Source organism: Eptesicus fuscus, chromosome 17, assembly GCF_027574615.1.
Source record: "Eptesicus fuscus isolate TK198812 chromosome 17, DD_ASM_mEF_20220401, whole genome shotgun sequence".
NCBI lineage: Eukaryota > Metazoa > Chordata > Mammalia > Chiroptera > Vespertilionidae > Eptesicus > Eptesicus fuscus.
In genome coordinates this window covers 17,862,499-17,882,964 of record NC_072489.1, presented here as the reverse complement: position 1 = coordinate 17,882,964, position 20,466 = coordinate 17,862,499, and the positions used below count along the sequence as shown (strand labels likewise).

The following is a 20,466-nucleotide window of genomic DNA, read 5'->3' as shown; positions in this document are numbered from 1 at the left end:
ATGAGAGAGAACTATCCGGGCATGTGCCTGACCGGGAATCGAACCAGCGGTACCCTCCTGGTGCTTGGGGCAACACTCAACCCACAGCCACACTCATCCCTTGCAGCTGGGGACGCCACGTGACACAGGTATAAACAGATGTCTGCTGAGAACTCCTGGGAAGGTCTCCTCTCCTGATGTGGTTACCTCCTCATCTTCCACTTTCCTCCTCTGGAACTCGGACTTAATTGAAATTCGCAGAACACTGTACTCACCAACTACGGAGGACACGGCCTCTCCAAAAACCCCGGGAATGCCGATCCAATATCGTATGTTAGGCCACAAAACAAGTCTCAACAAATTTAAAAGGATTGAAACAACACGATGCAATGGCATCACATCAATTATATTAGAAATCAGTAGCAGTAGGAGATCCAAAAAATGCCCAAATCTTTTAAAATTAAGCAACACTTCTAAATATTCTAGGGGTCGAGGAAGAAATCACAAGGGAAATTAGAAAATATTTTAGGTGAATAATAATGAAAGCACAGCAAATTAAGATACGTGGGAGACAGGTGGCAATGCTATGAATGTCCTTCAGTAAAAAAAAATAAAAAAAATAAATTCAGATGTCATTGTTTTCTGTTCTAGGATTTCCAAGTGCTTCCTATTTCCCGGCCTCCTCAGAGCGCAGTCCATACACACGCAGGTCAGGAGTCTGAGAATCTGAAGGGGGGTTCAGGCAGGTTTTGGGGTCCCCTTCTGTGGTTCCCACCTTGCTGAGTTCCTCCCTCAATATCTGGCTGCTGGACCAGCCCCGGATTCCGACCTCTGACCCTGAAGCCCGAGGCCTCTGCTTGAGTTTGTCTGGAGCACCAGGGCCGGGATGCCCCGGGGGGGTGGGGAGCTGGAGCACCAGGGCCAGGATGCCCCGGGGGGGTGGGGAGCTGGAGCACCAGGGCCAGGATGCCCCGGGGGGGTGGGGAGCTGGAGCACCAGGGCCAGGATGCCCCGGGGGGGTGGGGAGCTGGAGCACCAGGGCCGGGATGCCCCGGGGGGGATGGGGAGCTGGAGCACCAGGGCCGGGATGCCCCGGGGGGATGGGGAGCTGGAGCACCAGGGCCGGGATGCCCCGGGGGGGTGGGGAGCTGGAGCACCAGGGCCGGGATGCCTCGGGGGGGTGGGGAGCTGGAGCACCAGGGCCGGGATGCCCCTGGGGGGGTGGGGAGCTGGAGCACCAGGGCCGGGATGCCCCGGGGGGGTGGGGAGCTGGAGCACCAGGGCCGGGATGCCCCGGGGGGGATGGGGAGCTGGAGCACCAGGGCCGGGATGCCCCGGGGGGGATGGGGAACTGGAGCACCAGGGCCGGGATGCCCTGGGGGGATGGGGAGCTGGAGCACCAGGGCCGGGATGCCCCGGGGGGGTGGGGAGCTGGAGCACCAGGGCCAGGATGCCCCGGGGGGGTGGGGAGCTGGAGCACCAGGGCCAGGATGCCCCGGGGGGGTGGGGAGCTGGAGCACCAGGGCCGGGATGCCCCGGGGGGGTGGGGAGCTGGAGCACGGGGGCCCCACCCAGGAGGACCTTCCCTCCAGAGTCCTCTCCCCTCCGTCTTCCTCCTGCTCCAGGGGGCTCTCCAGCGCCTTCAAACAGCTGTTTTTGTTTCATCCCCACACGATTGTTACTGGCAAATGTGCTCATCGAGAACAGTGACTCCGCTGTGCTTGGAGCCTGAAGTCGCTCTTACCCTTCAGATGATCATCTCCCCAGACACCTGTCCGTGTGATCCGTGTACCCATGTGCATCCGATTTCACATAAACGGGGTCACACAATCCACACTGTTCTACATCACACCTTTCCCCATCAACAGTTACATGAGTGTCTTCCTGTGTTAATGTTGGTAGATCTGCATTGTTCTTTCCAAGAGCTATATAGTTTTCCTCGGGTACATGTAATTTATGTTCCTCACCAAGTTCAGTACACAAACAGCGCTGTATAAAATCCTGGTGCGGACATCTGTGCGTGTCCCCGGTTCTCTCTCGGGACAGATTCCTAGCAATGGAATTGTTGGGTCCAAGACATGCCTCCACGCCCCTCCCCGCTTTTATATTTTGCATCTTCTGAGCCTCTCCATGGTAAGCAAAAGCAAAGATAAAAGTCTCCCACCACCTGTGCCCCAGCCACCCAGTTCCCCTTTCTGGAGGCAACTAATTCTAGGGAATTCTTCTGGGGCAACCGTGCCTCCGTGCAAAGAGACGGGGCTCCTCGCCAGCCCACCTGTCACCAAGCGGTAGCCTCCTGGCACACTGCCCTGCCCGTCCAGCACATTTCAAAAGCCAGGATCCCTGGCCCAGCTGGTGTGGCTCAGTGGTTGGACATTGACCTATGAACCAGGAGGTCACAGTTAGATTCTCAGTCAGGGCACATGCCTGGGTTGCGGGCTCGATCCTCAGTAGGGGGTGTGCAGGAGGCAGCCAATCAATGATACTCTCTCATCATTGATGTTTCTAACTTTCCCTCTCCCTTCCTTCTGAAATCAATAAAAAATATAAAAAAATAAGATAAACAAAAGCCAGAATTCCTAAGAAAAATAAAACAACTCCCTACAAGCTCTATACACAGGGCTCAGTCAATTGTCTCAAGGTTTTTTGTTTTTTTCTAAATCAGTCCCCAAAGATGGGACAAAAGTGAAACAACTAGCCTTAGAATGGTACACCCACTTCTTGCCGAAATTGTCCTGGGCCAGCGGTTCTCCGCCAGCTGGGCTGTAGTGACGGGCCGCAGCCGGGCTGGGCGCAGAGGCCCCTGGGCAGGGCCAGCCTCTGGCTGACCCAGGGCGGAGGGTGGCTTCCCGGCAGCCTGCTCGTCCGCAGAGCTATGAGCAGAAGGAAGCGTGGCCCTGCCAAGGCCACGGCTGTACCAACCCCGGTTTCCCAAGGGAAGGTGCCTCTCCTTACCTCCCGGCTTTAGCCATGATTATTTTTATCCTCCCAGTCACCCGCCAGCCTGGCGGCCCTGTCATTTGGGAGCCTGGCCGCCGCTGTCCTGTAATTCCCCGTAGACAGGCCTCGGGGTGGCCTCTTCGACTTGCGCTTTGGTGATGCTCTGTGGCCAGAAGTCTCCCCTGAAAATTAGGGCCAGGACGCGGGGCGGGGGGGTGGGGAGGGTGGGGGGGTGGGGGGGGGGAGAGGGGGTTGGGGGGAGAAGGGGGGTGCGGGGGGGGTGTCACAGCTGGGGCAGGGGCGGGAGCTGGGGCCTCCTGATTCCCTGGGCCCGGCTCATCTCCACCCCCACGTTGGGACCGGCCATGATGGAAATACACGTGTCCTCCGAGGAGACGGGCTGGTGCTGAGCGAGGGGCTGGCTTACGGGCGAGGCAGGAGGAGCGGCAGCAGGGCGGGTGGTCTGGCTCAGGTGCGGGCCACCGTGGTAAAGCGATCTCCTGTGCCCTCGCCTGGCACGCGGTCCCCTGCAGACGTGCCGGCTCTCCTGCCTCGAGGGAGACGCGAGGGCCCCTGTGTGCTGCCACGTAATTCCGCTAGAACCCCACTTCCGTCGTGCCGCTTCTCCAGCGCCCACCAAACCACCCAGCTCCGCAGGCTCGGGGAACCCGGTGTGTTACTGGAAGCTAACAGAGTGCCTGACGCGGGAAAGGTGTTTTGTTTCGGCATTTTTTGAGCGGGTTTCCATGTATTTAGTGAGTTTGAATACATCATTTACCCTGAAACCTTGACAAAAGGACGAAGAGGAAGGCTTCACGACAGAAGAGCAGAAACTCAGCGCACTCCCTTGCCCTGACACGTCACTGAGGCGAGTCTAGGCTCAGAAAGAGGTCATTTCCCGGCGGCGGCACTGGCTCTGGATCGTTAGGGGTTGGCCTGTGGTTTGTTCCTCTCCGCATCCTCGGGAGGTGGGCATGCTTCCCTCCCGGTCGCAGGTGAGGAAACAGCTCAGAAAGGTGGCCCCGCCCGCAGGTGGCACCCCTGGCCTCTGGGCGACCCTGCCCGCCCTGCTTGTCTCGCTCTGGAACACTCACCGCTCGCCTGCCTCACCACCACCAGGCCAGCCCCCCAGGGGAGGGTGTCAGCTCTCCCGTCTCCCCAGCACCCAGCTCAGGCTGGACATGTAATGGAGACTTGGCAAATATTTGTTGAATAAATGAAGGAATGGATCATTGTAAATTGCAAAGCTATTTTCCAATATATGATTATTATTTCTTCTCTCCCCCTTTTCCCTACCCTTGACTCCTCCCTAATAACTACGCCTACCTTGGTGGCTCTATTTCCCCCACATCCTGAAAGGCTTTGGAATCCCCACCAAGGATGGAGGTGCCACTGCCCCCAGGAGGCAGCTCAGTGTAACGCCTAAGTATGCGCGCTCAGAGCCAGACTACGTGGGTGGGTGACTCCTGTGTCAGTTTTCTCACCTGTAAAATGGGTATAATGACAGTGGTGGCGACATTAATGATGATCCTGTGTCAGACACCCCTGAGGCACCTGTCAGATGCCCTTGGCCTCTGCTGTTATTCATTCTGCTGATATTCATGCTGTGGTGGCAGCTCTGCGTGGACTATGATCAGCTTCTCGAGCAGCACCTGGCCTCCTATGCGTGCTGTGTGCCTCTGGCGTCCCGTCCTGGGCTCCTCTGAGACCATGGAAGTGTGGGATGCTGCAGGGCCCTGCCTGGTGTCTGTTCCTGCATAACCAAGAAGTGGGGGCGGGGACTGTTAAGGCCCCTTGGGTAGACATTGGCCAATGGGAGACAAGAGCTGATAGATGAATTATTTCTCCTTTGCCCCCGCCTCCCCCACCCCGTCCAACTGTCCTCTATTCCGTATCCCCAGGGGATAGAGCATTCCTTCAGCTGCACCCCGTGGTGGCCAGTCGGGTCACGTACTCTCGTTGTTTGCCCCGGGTGCCTGTCCTGATCAGTTGGGTTTCCACGGTAAGGCCCAGGGTGGGACTTTGTCATGAAAGGGAACTTCAGTATATGAGTTCCAAGGGTTTATAGCGGAAGCAGAAGTGAGTTTATAGGGCCCAGATGGCTCCAGCACATCAGCCCTCATTGCACAGTGGCCCCTGGCACTCACTGGCAGAATTATTTTCCCGTCTCAGCTGCGGCCGTGCTGGCCCGCCGTGTGCGTGAGGACTAGCTGGTGACCTGGGGGTGACCTGTGCTCAGGACATCAGGAGCTCAGTGTCTTCCTTCTGCTTCCTTCCACCCAGTTACTGAGGTCACATGAGCCTAGTAACCGCCTGTGGTTGGTCCCCGCCCCACCGGTGGGTTTAGCTTGTCACCCAGTTTTGCTGTAGATGTTGTCTGTGGGTCTTCTGATTTTTTTTTTATCCTGGTTGCTTTGGAGTGTTTCTGGGGGGTGTAAGTCTGGTAGGGCCGTCATAACAAGACACCACTGAATGGGGGGCTTAACACAGACATTTACTTTCTCAGCGCTGGAGGCTGGAGTCCAAGATCAAGGGGCTGACAGGGTTGGTTTCTGGTGAGAACTTTCTTTTTTTTTATTTTAAATGTTAGTTTCCAATTACAGTTTATAGTCAATGTTATTTTGTATTAGTTTTAGGTGTACAGCATAGTGGGGAGATAATCATATACTTTATAAAGGGGTCCCCCAATACTTCAGGTACCCACCTGGCACCATACGTAGTTATTACAGTGTTATTTACTGTATTCCCTAGGCTGTACTTTACATCCCTGAGAGTATTTTGTAACTGACAATTTGTGCTTCTTAATCCCTTCACCTTTGCCACCCAGCGCCCCGCCTCCCTCCCTCTGGTGAGTTCTTTCTTCCTGGTTTGCAGACAACCGCCTTCTCACTGCATCCTCACAGGGCCTATCCTCTGTGAACACACACACACACACACACACACACACACACACACACACACACGGGGGGGGGGGGGGGGGAGGGCAGAGTCTGGTATCTCTTCCTCTTCTTCTAAAGACCCCTGTCTTGCCCGCCTGCGTGGCTCAGTGGCTGAGTGTTGACCTATGAATCAGGCGGACTCTCGGTCAGAGAATCACAGTTGGACTCTGGGTCAGAGCACATGCCCAGGTTGCGGGCTTGATTGCCAGTGTGCGGCGTGCAGGAGGCAGCTCATCAGTGACTCTCTCTCATCATTGATGTTTCTATCTCTGCCTCTCTCTCCCTTCCTCTCTAAAATCAATAAAAATATTAAACATATTTTTATTTTAAAAATAAAACAAAATAAAGACACCTGTCTTGTCACACTAGGGCCCCACTCTTATGACCTCATTTAACCTAAATTACATCCTTAAAGGCCCTATATCCAAATACAGTCGCTTTGGGGGTTATGGCTTCAACATATGAATTCCGTCCATAATGGGGAGTTTGGGGAGAAGCAAAAACTACATTCTGCCATCCTCCCAGAATGAGACAGGCCTTGGCGCAGTTCACAGGGGCCCGGCATCCAGAGCAGGGAGCAGAGTGGGAAAGGGTGGGAGTGCTTGGGGGTTGAGAGGCAGATGTTCAGCACATGACAAAGGCCCCGGAGGCTGGGCTCCTGCCCACTTCTCCCCTCACCAACGCCTGACACCTGCTGCCTTCCCGGCACGCTCTGGGGACAGCAAACGGTTTCGCAGTCCCTGAACACACCACCCTGCTTCTGGTCTCCTCGCCTTTGCTCACACCACCGAGACTGCCTGCAAGGCCTCCCTCGCTTCCCTCCCCTCTTCTCTCTATTTCAACCAAGAGTGCCTATTCGTTCTGTCCTTTGGCATTCACCTCGGCAACCCCCCGCTCTAGAAAGGGTAGGTGTCTGCAGGGTCCACCTCCATGCTCCCGCAGTGAGCATGTGCACACACACACACTCCCATGTCCCACCTGCGCCTCCTCGCTGCACTCACCTCACTGCATTCACCTCACTGCATTCACCACGCTGCCTCGCTGCACTCACCTCACTGCATTCACCTCACTGCACTCACCTCACTGCACTCACCTCACTGCGTTCACCTCACTGCACTCACCTCACTGCGTTCACCTCACTGCACTCACCTCACCTATGCCTCCTCACTGCACTCACCTCACTGCACTCACCTCACTGCATTCACCTCACTGCACTCACCTCACTGCGTTGTACTTGTGTTTTTGTGAGTCCCCCCATCCCACACACACACACAGACTGGGTGGTCCCTGAGGGCCAGGCCTGTGCCTCATCCCGTGGCAGATGGGATCCTGCTCTCAACTCTTCATTGCCCTTGTCAGAGAGTCCATTACCTGTGCCATCACCAGGCACAGGTAGACGTAGCGTAGACTTCTCTGACTGACTTCGGGCTTGGGCATGGGATTCGCTTTGGCCAGTGACGTCAGCAGAGGCTTTAAATGCACTTGGCTGGTTTGACTTGTCCCTTGTACTCCCTTGAGAAGACTGTGTCCTGAGTAGCCACTGGTCCAAACAGAACGTGGGGATGTGAAGAGCAGACCGCACCCCAACCCAGAGGCTGGATGCAAACCCAGCGACCCTGAGGCCGACACAGACTCCCTGCTGACCCCCGGCCTGTGAATGAGGAGAATAAGCACTGGTTGTGTAGGATGCTGGCACTGGGAGGATGTCTGTTTTGCAGCAATAGTTGACCAGGACATCATTCATCCTTGTGTTCCCAAGCCCAGCACAGTCCTGGGCCAAAAAATGTTTGTTAAGTAAAGATACGAATAAATTCCTTGATTCAATACCTTTGTAGTCTGCTCGAGTCGCCGTCCCTCCTGAGACTTCTGTTAGCTCCTCTTTCCAAAGGGGACAATAATGGTTTCTTTGTAGGGCTGTCATGTAGGATTCCGTGAAATAAGGTGGGCAAAGCTCCTGGTACTCTGTGCTCAGTGACACTTTCCTTCCTCCCTCTCTACCCTTGACGTCTTCAAGTGAGCTCTTAGGTTAAAATGCTCAGGCGGCAGAGGAAGCTGAGAGGGGGTGGGCAGTGGGGAGAAGGAGGAGTTTCCTCCACTCTTCAGCCTCTGGGCCCTTGAACTCCATCTGAGGGAACCTCTTTCTGGTCCTCCTCTTCCCTCGTCTTTGCCCCCCAGGATTCTTCCCGGAGTCACTGCCAAGTAGGTCTTCCTGGACCAGAGAAGGGGATTTGCCCCAGACCCCAAGGATTGCCCAGCAACGCCCTGGCCCCCCATGCAGCTGGGCTGCCTGAAACAGGGAGCTCACACTTCCCTCTCAGGAGCTGTGTGTGAAGTCTGTCTCCTCTAAACCACCGCGCTGTGAGGAAGCCCAAGCGAGCCACATGGGGAGGCAGGGGACATGCTGAGGAGTGCAGCCCTCTTGGACTTCCCAGCCCCACCCCGCTGCCAGCGGAACGCAATGGAGTGGCCTCAGCTGATGCCACAAGGAGCCGGGGAGCCCTCCAGATCCACCCCGTCCGATTTATCAGAAGCAATACATTTTTGTTGTTTTAAGTCATTAAGTTTTGCTGTAGTTTGTTACACAGCAGGTAAGTGAAACTCTCCTCCCCTATAATATATATGTCATATGATACGTATATTAAATACTGTTACTATTATTTCTACACCATTTGAGAGGAAGTGGCAGAAATCACGACCCTACACATTTCAGAGTGTCTCTGTAATAAACCAAACGTCATCTTACAACACAGTATAGTTATAAAATTCAGGAAATTTAACACGGACACATTATCCTCTTTATATTTTGTCAATTATCTAAATAATGTCTTTCAGAGTCATATCTTATTTTTCAGTTCCGGGATCCAGTTCAGAATTATCCATTGCATCTAGTGGTTGTATTCGTTATATGTGGCTGCATAACAAGTCACCCCAAAATTTAGTGGCTTAAAACATCTCACAGTTTCTGTGGGTCAGGAGTCCAGCTGTGGCTGAGCTGGGCTCTTTGACGCAGGGTCCCCCAAGACTGCACTCCAGATGTCGGCCAGGGCGACAGTGATCTCAAGGTGCAGCTGGGGCCGGATCTGCGCGCAGGCTCACACCGCGATCGTTGGCGGGATTCAGGTCGCTGCAGACTGTTGGCCGGAGCGGAAGCCCTCGGCGATGTGCTGGCTGTTGGCCAGAGCTCTCCCTCTCTGTTCCTTGAAACATGGGCCTTTCCATGGGGCAACTCACAATTTGACAACTTGCTTCACCCGATCAAGAGAGTTGAGAAGAGCCAGAGAGAGAATGCTAGCAAGTCAGAAGCCAAGTCCTTTGTAACCTAAATTAGAGTCTTTCGTCATCTCAGCAGTGACATCCCATCACCTCTGTATTCTACTCATTTAAAGCAGATGCCTGGGTCCAGGCATGCTCAAGGGCAGGGGATTGCACAGGAGGTAAACACCAGGAGAGGGGGTGTCATTGGGGACCATCTTAGAATCGTCCACAACCTTCTTGTCTCTTTCGTGTTTTTTTTGTTTTTTTTTCTAATCTGAGACTTTTTTTAAGCCTTTTTCTTTGTCTTTCGTGTCTGTGACATTTTCGATATTACAGGCCAATTGTTTGGTAAATGTCCCTCAGTTTGGGTTTGTCTGATGTTTCCTCATGATTAGATCCAGGTGATGTGTCTTTTAAAAATATGTTTTTATTGATTTTTAGAGAGAGAGGAAGGGAGAAGGAGACAGAGAAAGAACCATTTCTTTTGCCTTCCACGCGCACCCCTACTGGGGATCGAGCCTGCGGCCTGTGCTGTGTGTCCCGACGGGGAATGGAACCAGCAACCTTTCGGTGCTCAGGACGACGCTCAACCACCAGGGCCACACGGGCCAGGGCAGGTGAGGTGTTTTTGCACAGGAACACCTCAGACTCAACGCTGTGTTCCTCTCAGCATGTCACATCAGGAGGCACGTGGTGTCCAGGTATCCTATTCTTAGTGGCTTTATTTTGGATTGCTTCCACATTCTTAACCACTCTGCAATTCTGCCTCTGGTCTGGAAAGTTCTTTTAATTTTTCAAACAGGGTAAAAACGAAAGAAAACAAAACGGAGACCAATTCTCTTGGCAGAGCAATTTTGGGAAGAAGTTGAACCTAGAAACTATTTTAGGATGAAAATTCCCAGTGTCTTGGATCAGACCTTTACCCTATACCTCTTGTTTGCGCCCAAGATATTCTTACTGTAGGCCCAAGTCTTGGCTGTTAGGCCAGCCTGAAGCTGGGAGATTGAATACCCTTTCATTCTTTCCATTACTCATCCCTTCGCCTAGAAAGCCCTGTCCCACCTCTACCTTCTATTCCTGTCTACCTGAAGAACTGCGTTCATCTCCTAAGCTCAGGCCTGGGGCCTTCAGCTCCAGGAATAAGGCTGCAGCTCTGCACAATCCAGGGGCCAGTAGTCACATCGCATTCCCTGTGCCTGGTGCCCCTGGGGCTGGGCAACATACCTGCTCTGAAATCCGGTTGGAAAGCATGCAGGCTGACTCCAGGGCGGAGGCCGGCCCCCTTCGATAGGGCCTGACCTGAGGGCAGCCAGGAGATCTGGAGAGAGGGGTTCAGGGAGCTTATTTAGGAGGTGAGCTGTGGTCTGAGTTCTCACCAAATCTCTGGGCCCCTATAGCAAGTCACGGAACTGTCAGTCATAGGACTGACATGCACAGCCTGGAGCACGTGACCACCTGCCCTTCAGCCCACAGCCTGTGGGCCCAGATAAGGAACAGGGTCCTCTGACTTCAGCCCCCTGTGAGGACCTGCTCCTGCGAAGGCTGGGGTCATGCTCAATTCTATTTTGGTTTCTCATCAACGAATGTTGAGAATGAGGGGAGGCCAAGTACAGATGTTGAGGTTTCTGCTTTTTTGGATGTTCTTACTTCTCCTCTACAGGAAGTGGCTTATTGTGTCTAAATCCAATCAAATGGCAGGATCACTGGCCTTAGAGGGGCCTGAATTACTAGCTCATGTCCTAAGTGTTGGTAAGACTCAGGAGAAAAGCCTCATCGGCGGGAATCAAAGCCTGGGAGGCACGGGCATCGCCAGGGTTCAGACAAGTAGGAGGGAGGCTAGGTTTGTGTCTCAGTTCCCAGCCCTTTACCACGCTCCTGGTGAAGCCAGCCGTGGGCCCCAGAGCCGGCGCTGCCAGCTGGGCACGGGGGCCTCACCCCTCCAGCTGCCCCAGGCTCTGAAGATAACCCGAATACGCGAGGGGGCCCCAGCTGGCCCGAAGGGACCACTTCTCACTTCCCTGGATCAGAGAGGGGGTGTCTTTGGGAGCCTGGGGGGCCGTCATTTGACCCTCCTGCGCAGAGATGGTGGAGAGCCCGCGCAGGCAGAGGGGTCTCTCCGAGGAGGCAAGCCACGAGATCTCCACGCCGCCTCTCCCCCATCCACCCACCCACCCACCCCGGCCCGGGAGCTCCTCCCAGCCTCTCCGGGAGGGGGTGGGGATCCAAGCGGCCCCAAGCGAGTCCCCCGGGAGGGGCGGGCCGAGGGGCAGCGCCGGAACAAAGGCCCATAGAGGGGTCCCGGAGAGCAAGGTTCCCCGGGGGCGGGGGCGGACCCCTCCCCAGTCAGCTCCTCCCTCTCCCCTCCTTCTTCCACCCGCGGCCCGGCCGGCACGCAGCCCCAGCCCGAGCTGCGCCAAGTTCGCCAACGGTTCCCAAGTTGTCGGCTCGCAGGGGTGGGAGCTGGGTGGGGTGAGGAAGAGGAGGAGGAGGGGGCGGAGGGGGGGGGCTCCCGGGCGCCTTGGACGCGGTTCAGGAATTCGCCGCCGCTAGCCGCTCGCCCGCTCGGGCCGGGCGGGGAGGACGCTAGGCAGCCCCGATCACTCGCTCCCTCGGTGGGCAGGACGGCGCCCGCCTGGCGCCTCTTCTCGCCCGGCGTGCGAACCCGCGGAGCCGGGCCGCACCGCCCTCCTTCGCTCCCCGCCGCCTTCCCCGGGGAGGGCGCAGAGCCGGGCCCCGAGGGAGCTGGTTCCGCTGAGACCGGGACAAAGTGGCGAGCGGATGCTGCCGGCGCCCGACCCCAGCCGCGGAGAGTGGGGCCCGCCCCCGCCGGAGGAGGCTCAGCGGCCGGGGTAAGTAGGACCCTGAGTCCCGGAACCGCCTCCGGGCCCGGGGAGGCCGCCGGCCGCGCGCCCCCTACCTTCCCCGTCCGGGCGCGCGCGCCAAACTTTGGAGGAAGAGGGGGCGAAACGCGGGGTGGGAGAGGGCGCTCCCGGCTCGGGGAAAACTCCACGCAGGCACCCACAATCTCCAGGCTCGCTGCACCCCGACTCACAGCTGCCAGGTACCCACAGCCCATCACTCAGCCCACATCACCGCGCACACGCTCTGAGCGGCGCCACGCCGACCGGGCACAGGGCGCAGACCCTCGTGTACAATCCCGGGAGCGGCGGCTTGGATCCTCGGACCCGGCGTGTCCTCCTCCTGCCCCTAAACAACGCCACGGTCTTTGTCTGCAGCCCCCCCACTAAGAAGTCCCCCCAAAGCGACGGGCATGGGAAGGACTGTCTTGTCTTTGAAAAGTCGTGGCCAGGACCCGGAGGCCCAGAGTGGGGAGGGGAAATCAGACATCCCGGTGCGTTCTCGGGGCTCAGCGGCAGCGAGCTTGGCGTCGGGGTGATGTGTCTGGGTGTGCGCAGCCCTTCCGGAGGCGAGGCCAGGGGAAGGAGCGAGTGATTCATAACTCGGACCTGGCTGCTGGGTCTGTGCGCCGAGCGGAAAGCCTGCCAGGCCGGTGCTGAGCGGGACCGCCGGGCGGCGGCGGTGACAGGGCCCGCGAGGGGCGCTCTGGCCCCTCTTCCCCCGGCGGATGTGCTTCCTCGGAGGGCCTTTCCTCCGGGGACGACTGAGGGATTCCAGGCCTCCGTGTGGCTGTGCAAAACCCAGCGGGGTTAGGGAAGATTCCAAGGTCCAGGAGAAGCCAGCAGCCTTCTTCCTGTTCATTGCACCTGGAGCTGTGCTGTCCGTGTCCCGAGGCCCCGGGATGTTGCAAGGACTGCCCTGGGCTGAGCTCGGTGCCTGGCACGCGGTGGGCACTCAATAAGTAGCTGACAAGGAATGACAGCAACAGGATCTCCTAAGGGCGCACTAGGAGCCACGCCTGGGGGCCGCGGCCGGGCCGGGCTGGGTCTTCCTGCAGAGGAGGGGTCCGCAGTGGTTCCAGGGAGCCCTGCCTGCTCTGTCTGGGGAAGTGGCTCCAGGAGCTCGTTCCATGGTGCCCTGGGGGCTGGCATCGGGAGTGGAGTTTCATCCTTGGCATCTGCTCCCCTGAGGGGCAGCAGGAGTCTTCATTCCTGCAGCTGCTCAGCTGCGGGGCGGGCGCTTCCCCCCAGGGCTCTGCGGGCTGCTGGAGACGGGTCTTGTGAAGGGTCTCCCCGCAGGGGCCGGCTGCGTGTGGCAGCAGGTGGAGGGGCGGTCTGTGTCCCCACACTGAGCACTCAGTGGGTGCCTCTGTGCCAGCTGGCATGAACGGGCCCGAAGAGCAACAACATCTCATGTTATTGGAACTGTGATTGCAGGCGGGCTTGGGGATGTTTCCTCCCTGGCACGGGGCTGAGTGTGCAAGGACTCGGGGCCATGTCATTGCGAAGGAGGGTGTCACTGCCCCCCCCTCCCCGTCCCTTTGTGACTAGGTTCAGTGTGCAGTTCAAGCTTCTAAATGGTCTTCATGCTGAAATTAGCAAAATACGGGGGCAGCACCCAGGACGTTGGCCCCAGATCAGAGGAGTGATCCGGGCTTGGCCACCCCAAATGCCAGGTGGGACGCTGCAGCCAGACCCTTCCCAATGTCACCCTTCCCCCTTCATGATGTCTTCTGGGAATCAAGGGCTCTCCGTACACTTTCTCACTAAGTGCACCCTATGAGGTTAGCATTTATCACTACCTTAGGGACTCGGAGGCTGAGGCTCAGGAAAGTTAAACAGTGTAACTTGTTCAAGGTCACACACCTGGTGAGGGACTGAGCCAGGATCTGAACCAAGGCAGTCTGACGCTGACCCAGGCTCTCTCCCTCACGCCGGGCCGTTTCTAAGTCCCCACTGGCTCTCCATGGCAGCAAGGAAGCAGCAGTGATCCGGACTAGCACGGCCTGGGGCCTCCGCCTGCAGTCCTCCTTTTTCCACACACTCTGCCCGGCTGGGCTGCACCGTGGGCCACGGGAATCAAAGGCTGGTGGCACCGGCTGCTGGAGCGTTCCCTGTGGATCTGGAGTCAGGAAAAAAGGGGGGGGGGGCGCTTAGGAGTGATTTCAGGGAGATGTTGCGGTAATTCCAGCGAGAGGTGATCCGTAGCTCATCTGAGACGTGGGGACAAAGCTGCCACACGTCACAAGTTTGGGTTTGGGAAACCCGCCAGGGGAACATGCTCAAACGGATTCTGACATTCCTTTCCCTCGCTAGGACAGAAAGCCAGTCCACAGGGAAATCCGCCCTCACGGCCACGGCCTGCCGTCACTCACGCGGTAAATGTAAAGGGACACGTCATGGCTGGCCTCGCCCCCACCCAGTGCCCGGAGACCTGGGCCCCTCTGTGGTGTCCGATCCTCGGGAGAGCCCGGGCAGCGGGGGTAGGAGGTGGGGTGTAGGAGGCTCGCCTGGTCCCCAGTTGATGCTTTCTCACACAGACCCCTCAGAGGGACCGTGGTTCCTGTCTCCACTTAACAGAGAGGAAACGGGGCTCTGAGAGGTGCCGTGGGTGTCCAAGATCCCAGTGCTAGGGGACTGCCGGCCACGCAGCCTTTAGGGCGGCCGAGTGTTCAGTCTGGTTGTATTCTGTGCCCGGAGGGCTGAGCGGGATGACCCTGCTGGGACAGGGTCCTCATTGTTCTGCCCCAAAGCCTCCAGAGCCAGTTTGCACAGTGTGGGAAAAGCTGGCACCTTAAGCCGGGAGCCCGGCCCAGGCCCCTGGAAGGCCACCTGGGTGCGTTCCGAGAGCCTTCCCAGTGCCTAAGTCCCTCTCCCCGCGCCCTTGCGGAGTGGACCTCTGTCCAGGATGGAAGTTGGGAGACGGGGTGTGGGAGAAGCTGCCCCACCCGAGGGACGGGAACCCCTGGCTCCGTCCCAGTGCCTGACGCATGCAAGTACTTGGGAACGATGACCGATACTAGGTGAAGGCCAGGGACAGGCTGAGCCCCCGCTGAGGGAGATCTTAGTCAGAGGGAGCATTCAGAGAGGTCTCTGCCCTTCATGAGGTCACACAGGAGGAGAGGAGACAGCTCTCCTTTCAGCCTTAAATAGAAAGACTTGTCCCGTTTCTTCTCTACGCTACTCGCCCTGCCCTGAGCATGTGGGTGCCACAGCCGGGCGTGGGGTGGTCCCTGACTGACTGGACAGTTCTGTGCTTGAAGATGGACCCCTGTCTCCAGTGCCTCAAATCTGGTTGCTCCTGCACCCTCCCACCCCCACCCCACCCTCCCACCCCCGGTGTGGAGGGAGGGGCAGGCAGGCCAGGGAGCCCTGACCAGCAGTAACTTCATGTCTCCACCCCCCATCCCTTCCTCTCTATGCCTCGCCCTCCCCGGCCTTCTCCCCACCAAGCTGGCATGTGCTGAGGGACTGTGGGTTTTCTGGGCCCGGGAAATGTATCCCTGGGGTTCCCGAGGACTCTGAAAAGGATTTGGAGGGAAAGTGTGGAAAATAAATAAGCCAGTGCCCAGCTCAGCCTCTCCTGGCGGCCACGAGTAAACAGCATCGCAGAGGCCAGCCGGGAGCTGCTTTGGCCTCCCCTCCCCTGCTTACACCTGGCTCCCTGGCCGCCTCTCCAGCTCCCTCCTTCCTGCCCCTCCCAGTCCAGCCCCTCCTCCTCGACTCTGGGAGCCTGAAAAGTCAGGGAGCACACCCGCCGTCGCCAGCGGAGTCCTGGCACGCTGGAGGCTGGGCGGAGGAGCCTTGGGGAGAAGACGGGGTGCCGCAGCTCTGCCTGCTTCGTCTGAGTAAGTCTCCCAGCCCCTCTGCTCCGCTCGGCCGAGGTGCGCTCTAGGTTGGCGGGTTTGACTTCGATGATGGAGAATGGTGGGGGCTTTTTCAAGTTTTGTGACATCTGAGGAAGCTCTGGGTCTTAAACGTCTGTTTAGAGTCACTGGACCCAAGCTAATTTTCCTTGTTGTGTCCCTCCAAGGTGGGGCTTGCGTGTGAAGAAACCCTCAAAACCCATACGTTGACCTTGTGGGGGCTTCCCGGACTACCTAGGATGTCGGGTTCTTTGCTTTTGACCCAAGTCATATTAGCTTAGGTCTGTCAGCGTGGGTGCTGGTGCTGTGGCTGTGGAATAGGAAGCAAATTTGTGATATCTCAACAACTTCAATTAATTCCACGGACCCACTCCAGAACCCAGCTCCCAGTGAACCAGGGCTCTGGGGTGGGGCAGTTCCCTGGCGGGGGTGGCAGCTGAGGGCCCCCCTCAGACCCAGGGAGTGGCTCAGGGGCCTCCCCATGGGATGTGGCTAAGCCCAGCTGAAACCGCTGGATCTGGGGAGCGGGTGCTGCCGGGAGGCGCTGGGTGCTGCCTCCGGGCGGGGAGGCCCTTCATGCTGCTGCTGCCAGGCTGCTGGGAGGGAACTTGAGGGGAGTGAGCCCCATAGTTGCAGCCTTGGTGGGAGAGAGGCTGCACACCCACATACTCACAGGCCATCACACACATTGTCATGGGGTGAAATACATACATTCAGATATACCCCCCCACACACACACACACACTAATGTTTTCTATAAACAGCCAGGCACATTACACACTGAAACAGCTTTTGTAGGCACAAGAATACACACACACACACACACACACACACACACACACACACACACACGGAACACTCATTCCACAGCACAAATTATGTAATGACTTGGAGCACATATGCTAAAGCCAGAATGCCCGCAGGGCTGCTTCGTGGCTGTGTAACCTTGGGTAAGTTACTTAACCTCTCTGGGCCTACGTTTCCTACTTGGTGGGAGGGGGTATGGTAATAAGTCATAGGTCCTAGGGCTACAGGTGAATTAATATCTGGGAGGAGCTTAGAACTAAGCCTGCACATAGTGAGAGGTAGGTTTCCGATGAAAGTTGTTTTCTAAGAAGGCTCCCCAGCTTAGCCGGTTACAAGCCGCCCCCTCCCCCTCAAACGCTGCCCTGCGTTCCATCGGCCTGTGTGAGGGCATGCCTGTGCACACATGCCCCGCGCACGCCCGTGCCTGCGAGCCCACACGGCTACCTGAGACATTTGGCCCCGGGCCTCGCCCGCGCTTCCCTCTTCTCCCCCCTTCCTTTCAGCCGCCTCGCCATCTGCAGGGTTCTGGAAAGTGCTAAAGTGTCTGAGCTAAAGCAGCGCTATCTGAGGAAATATTTTGAAAACAATATTTCCTCAGATAGCAAAGAATTTCACAGCTCCGACGTGGGCAGGCAGGCCGGGGGGAGGCAGGGTGTGGAGGGGTGAGGGGTGCCAGCTGTCCTCTGGAGAAGCCCCATTGCTGCGGGGTTAAGGACAGACACGCCCGCAGAGGCCCGAGATTGGGCCGTGGAGTCTGTGCGTCAGTCACCCCGACCACAGTGTCAGCACCCTGTCCTATTTCTGTTCCGAGAGATCCTCTTTTCTTTTCACTGCCCTGCCCGTGTCACCTGGTGCGGCTGCCTAGGGGGAGGGCACACAGGAACTGGGGGACACAGCTCACAGGCACAGCACCACGCTTGCGCCTTTTGGGGCGGTGCTCGCCGAGTTCTCCCAGGAAGCTCCTGAGGGAGGTGCCGCTCTTATGGCCACGTTACAGCCGGGCACGCAGAACCACACAGGCAGGGTAAGCCGCTGCCTTCCCACAGCTGGTGAGTGCAAAGGGGGGGGGGGGGGGGGGAGGAGGTCTGAGCCCTGCAGCCGGCTCCATCAGTGCCCTCAACCTGCCATGGTACCACCTGTGCCTGCCTGCTGTGGCTGCCCCCCGGGAGGCCGAATGGTCCACAAGAACTCTTTTAGATTTTATTGCGTAACTGTGGCCAGGGCGCTCTGGGGAGGCTGGCTCCAGGGGTACCCGTGGCCCCTGTGGGCACCGCAAGTGGATGTCTGAGCCTCGCCCTCCCCAGGCTGACCTGGGCAGGGCCTTTCTGATGGTACAGCAGCCCCTGATGCAAGGCCAGCTATCTGCTGATGGCTGCTCCCCTTGGCAATGACCTGGCCTAGGAAGTGGCGTAGACAGATGGCAACAACAGGGATTCACATGAATAAGCAGCAACTAGCAGATCGGGCCGTTGCAGCAAGACGGAAACCCCACCTGGAGTTACCACCGTGACTATTGGTCCCCAGCCTCTTCTCTCGCCAGCCCTCGCCTTGGACTCGGCATTCCAAGCCTCAAACTTCCCAGCCGCTCGTGTCAGCTTTCTGTAGCCTTTCCAGCTGCTGAGAACTCTCTCCCTCCTCCTTTCCGGCGGCCAGCTCCCTTCACCCTCAGTTTGGATGTGTCCTGGGCAGGTCAGCAGCCCTCCTTACTGCCTGCTTGTCCCCTTCATCACACTTTACGCTCCTGTGTGGCCGTTGCGGGTTTCATGGCTGCCCTCCACCGGTCTGAGCTCTGCGCGGCAGGACAGTCTGCCTTGTTCGCGCTGGGGGCCGTGTGGAGCCAGCCTGGGCACGCAGTGAGCGCGCGTACCTGATTGTGGAGCCACGAGTGATGGATGGGGTGTGGGGCCCTGGGATGAAGGAGGCGTGGGTCTGCCCCTCCAGGAGCTACTGGCTGGACAGTGCCCATCCTCCCAGGATAGGATGCTCCTGCTGGGAGTGACCTGTGTCTGGGCAGAGGCGGTGGCAGTCATGGTGAGTGGGAGGGGGCAGCTGACGTGGACCAGAGGCCCCGGGTGGGACAGGGAAGGAATGGGAGAGTGGGACCCTGGACAGGTAGCTTCCCCCAGTCATTACCCTGCGGGTGCTGGGCTGAGAGCCCGAGGACGGGCCTGAAACCTTCCGAGAGGCCCCTGTGATTAGGTGGACTGGTGGGTGGGTGCACTATGCATGGGCCCCACGCTCAACCCCACCAGCAAGTGCTTCTTATTCCCGTGCCCTGTGGACCGATATCTGTTCAGCCTCTCCAGGGTTCGGCTCTGACCCCCAGGCAATGGAGACCGCAGGTGGCTGAGTCCCAGCCCAGCAGGCAGGCTGCCTCCTGGGGGTGGTTTCAGCTGCAGCCCTCAAGCTGTCCATGCAGAAGTAATGGGGCCCAAGTGCTGCATTCTCCCCCACCCCACCCAGGGGCACGCATGAGGGTGCTGCGGCCCGGACATCACCTACCCGGTACTGCGTACCTGCTGATGCCTGACACTGTGCAAGGTGGGCTGGGGTAGCAGAAGGCACCTCCAGGCTAGAAGAGGAGAGGAGGCCAGCACAAATAGCCACCTTTGAGCCAACTGTGCTGAGCCCACAAAGGCGGACATGAAGGAGGACTGGGGGAAGGCTTCTGGGGAGCTGGGCATTCCAGTGCAAGAAGGGAACCTGGGCAAAAGCACAGGATGGGAAAGGTCAGGTGGGATGCAGGGAGGGTGAGGAATCCAGTGGGACTGAACTGTGATTTGCAGGGTGCACAAAGCAGAGAGAGAGAGAGAGAGAGAGAGAGAGAGAGAGAGAGAGAGAGAGAGAGAGAGATGAGGCAGGAGAGAGTTGAGTTACATATTCAGGTCCTAGAGCCAGGCTGCCTACATGGAAACACTGCTCCTCACTTATAGGCTGTGTGACCATGACCAAGTTGCTTACCCTCTCTGTGCTGCCTCAGTTTTCTCATCTGTAAAATGGAGATACTAACAGTATCCACCCCGTGGGGGTGATAGGAGGATAAAATGTGTTTCTGTATTAGCGTTTAGAGCAGAGCCTGGCACACAGCATCAAGAAAAGATATTATCCCCTTTTAAAAAATGTAGCTAGAAAAGTAAATTGAGGTCAGATCGTAGAGGTCTTTGAATGTCATACTTTCCATTTGCTAAGCACCTGCTGGTTGCCAAGTACTTGACAGACATTCTCACTGAGCCCCACACAGCCTAGCAAAGTTGTTAGCAACGTCTCCATTGTACAGATGAGGAAACTGAGGCTCAGAGAAGCAGAGTAACCACCCAAGGTCACTCAGCTAAGAGGAACCAGAGGCAGTAATGAAACCAGGTCTGTCTGGTCTTCCCTCAGGGTGGAGCTTGGACCTGGCTGAGGCAGCATGGGGATGTCTGTAGGCTGGGGTTGCAGCCAGGAGCGGTACCCACGGGTCCCTGAGGCAGGGAGGGCAGGAGGTAACAAGAGAGATGTTGGACAAGCCTGGAAGGCCAGGAGATGGGAGGCCCTGCGGCCACAGAACACAGCTCACCATTCAGAGCCCAGGGGCAAGCCGCTGAGTCATTTTGGGAAAACATGACGTCACTGAGTCTTGCTGTCTGCTGCCCACCTGCCAATGTGCCCTCTGTGATTCTCCTGTGACCTCGTGCCCAAAGTTCTGCAAAGAGACCCTCACACCCCAGGTGGCAGGGCCAGGTCAGCTCCCCAGTTTCTTGTCCTGGGTTCTGCTCCCCAACTTTCCCACCCCTCCCTTCCTACCTGGGGTCCCCACCCCACCCCCACTCATAAACCTGGCTG

The 20,466-nt window shown here is 57.6% G+C and overlaps 1 protein-coding gene across 5 annotated transcripts in view; it reads left to right on the top strand.

Moving 5' to 3' along the window:
- The first annotated feature begins 15,692 nt into the window (after positions 1-15,692).
- The window catches only part of CHST3 (carbohydrate sulfotransferase 3), a 28,083-nt gene continuing 23,309 nt past the window's right edge, over positions 15,693-20,466 (top strand). For 4 of the 5 annotated variants that reach the window (XM_054728833.1, XM_054728832.1, XM_008145408.3 and 1 more), the window contains exon 1: positions 15,693-15,819. The gene's annotated coding sequence lies outside the window, so the exon portion shown is untranslated. Of the gene's footprint in view, positions 15,820-17,506; positions 17,694-20,466 lie in introns of those variants that run through there. The other variant, XM_054728831.1, reaches the window with a different exon arrangement.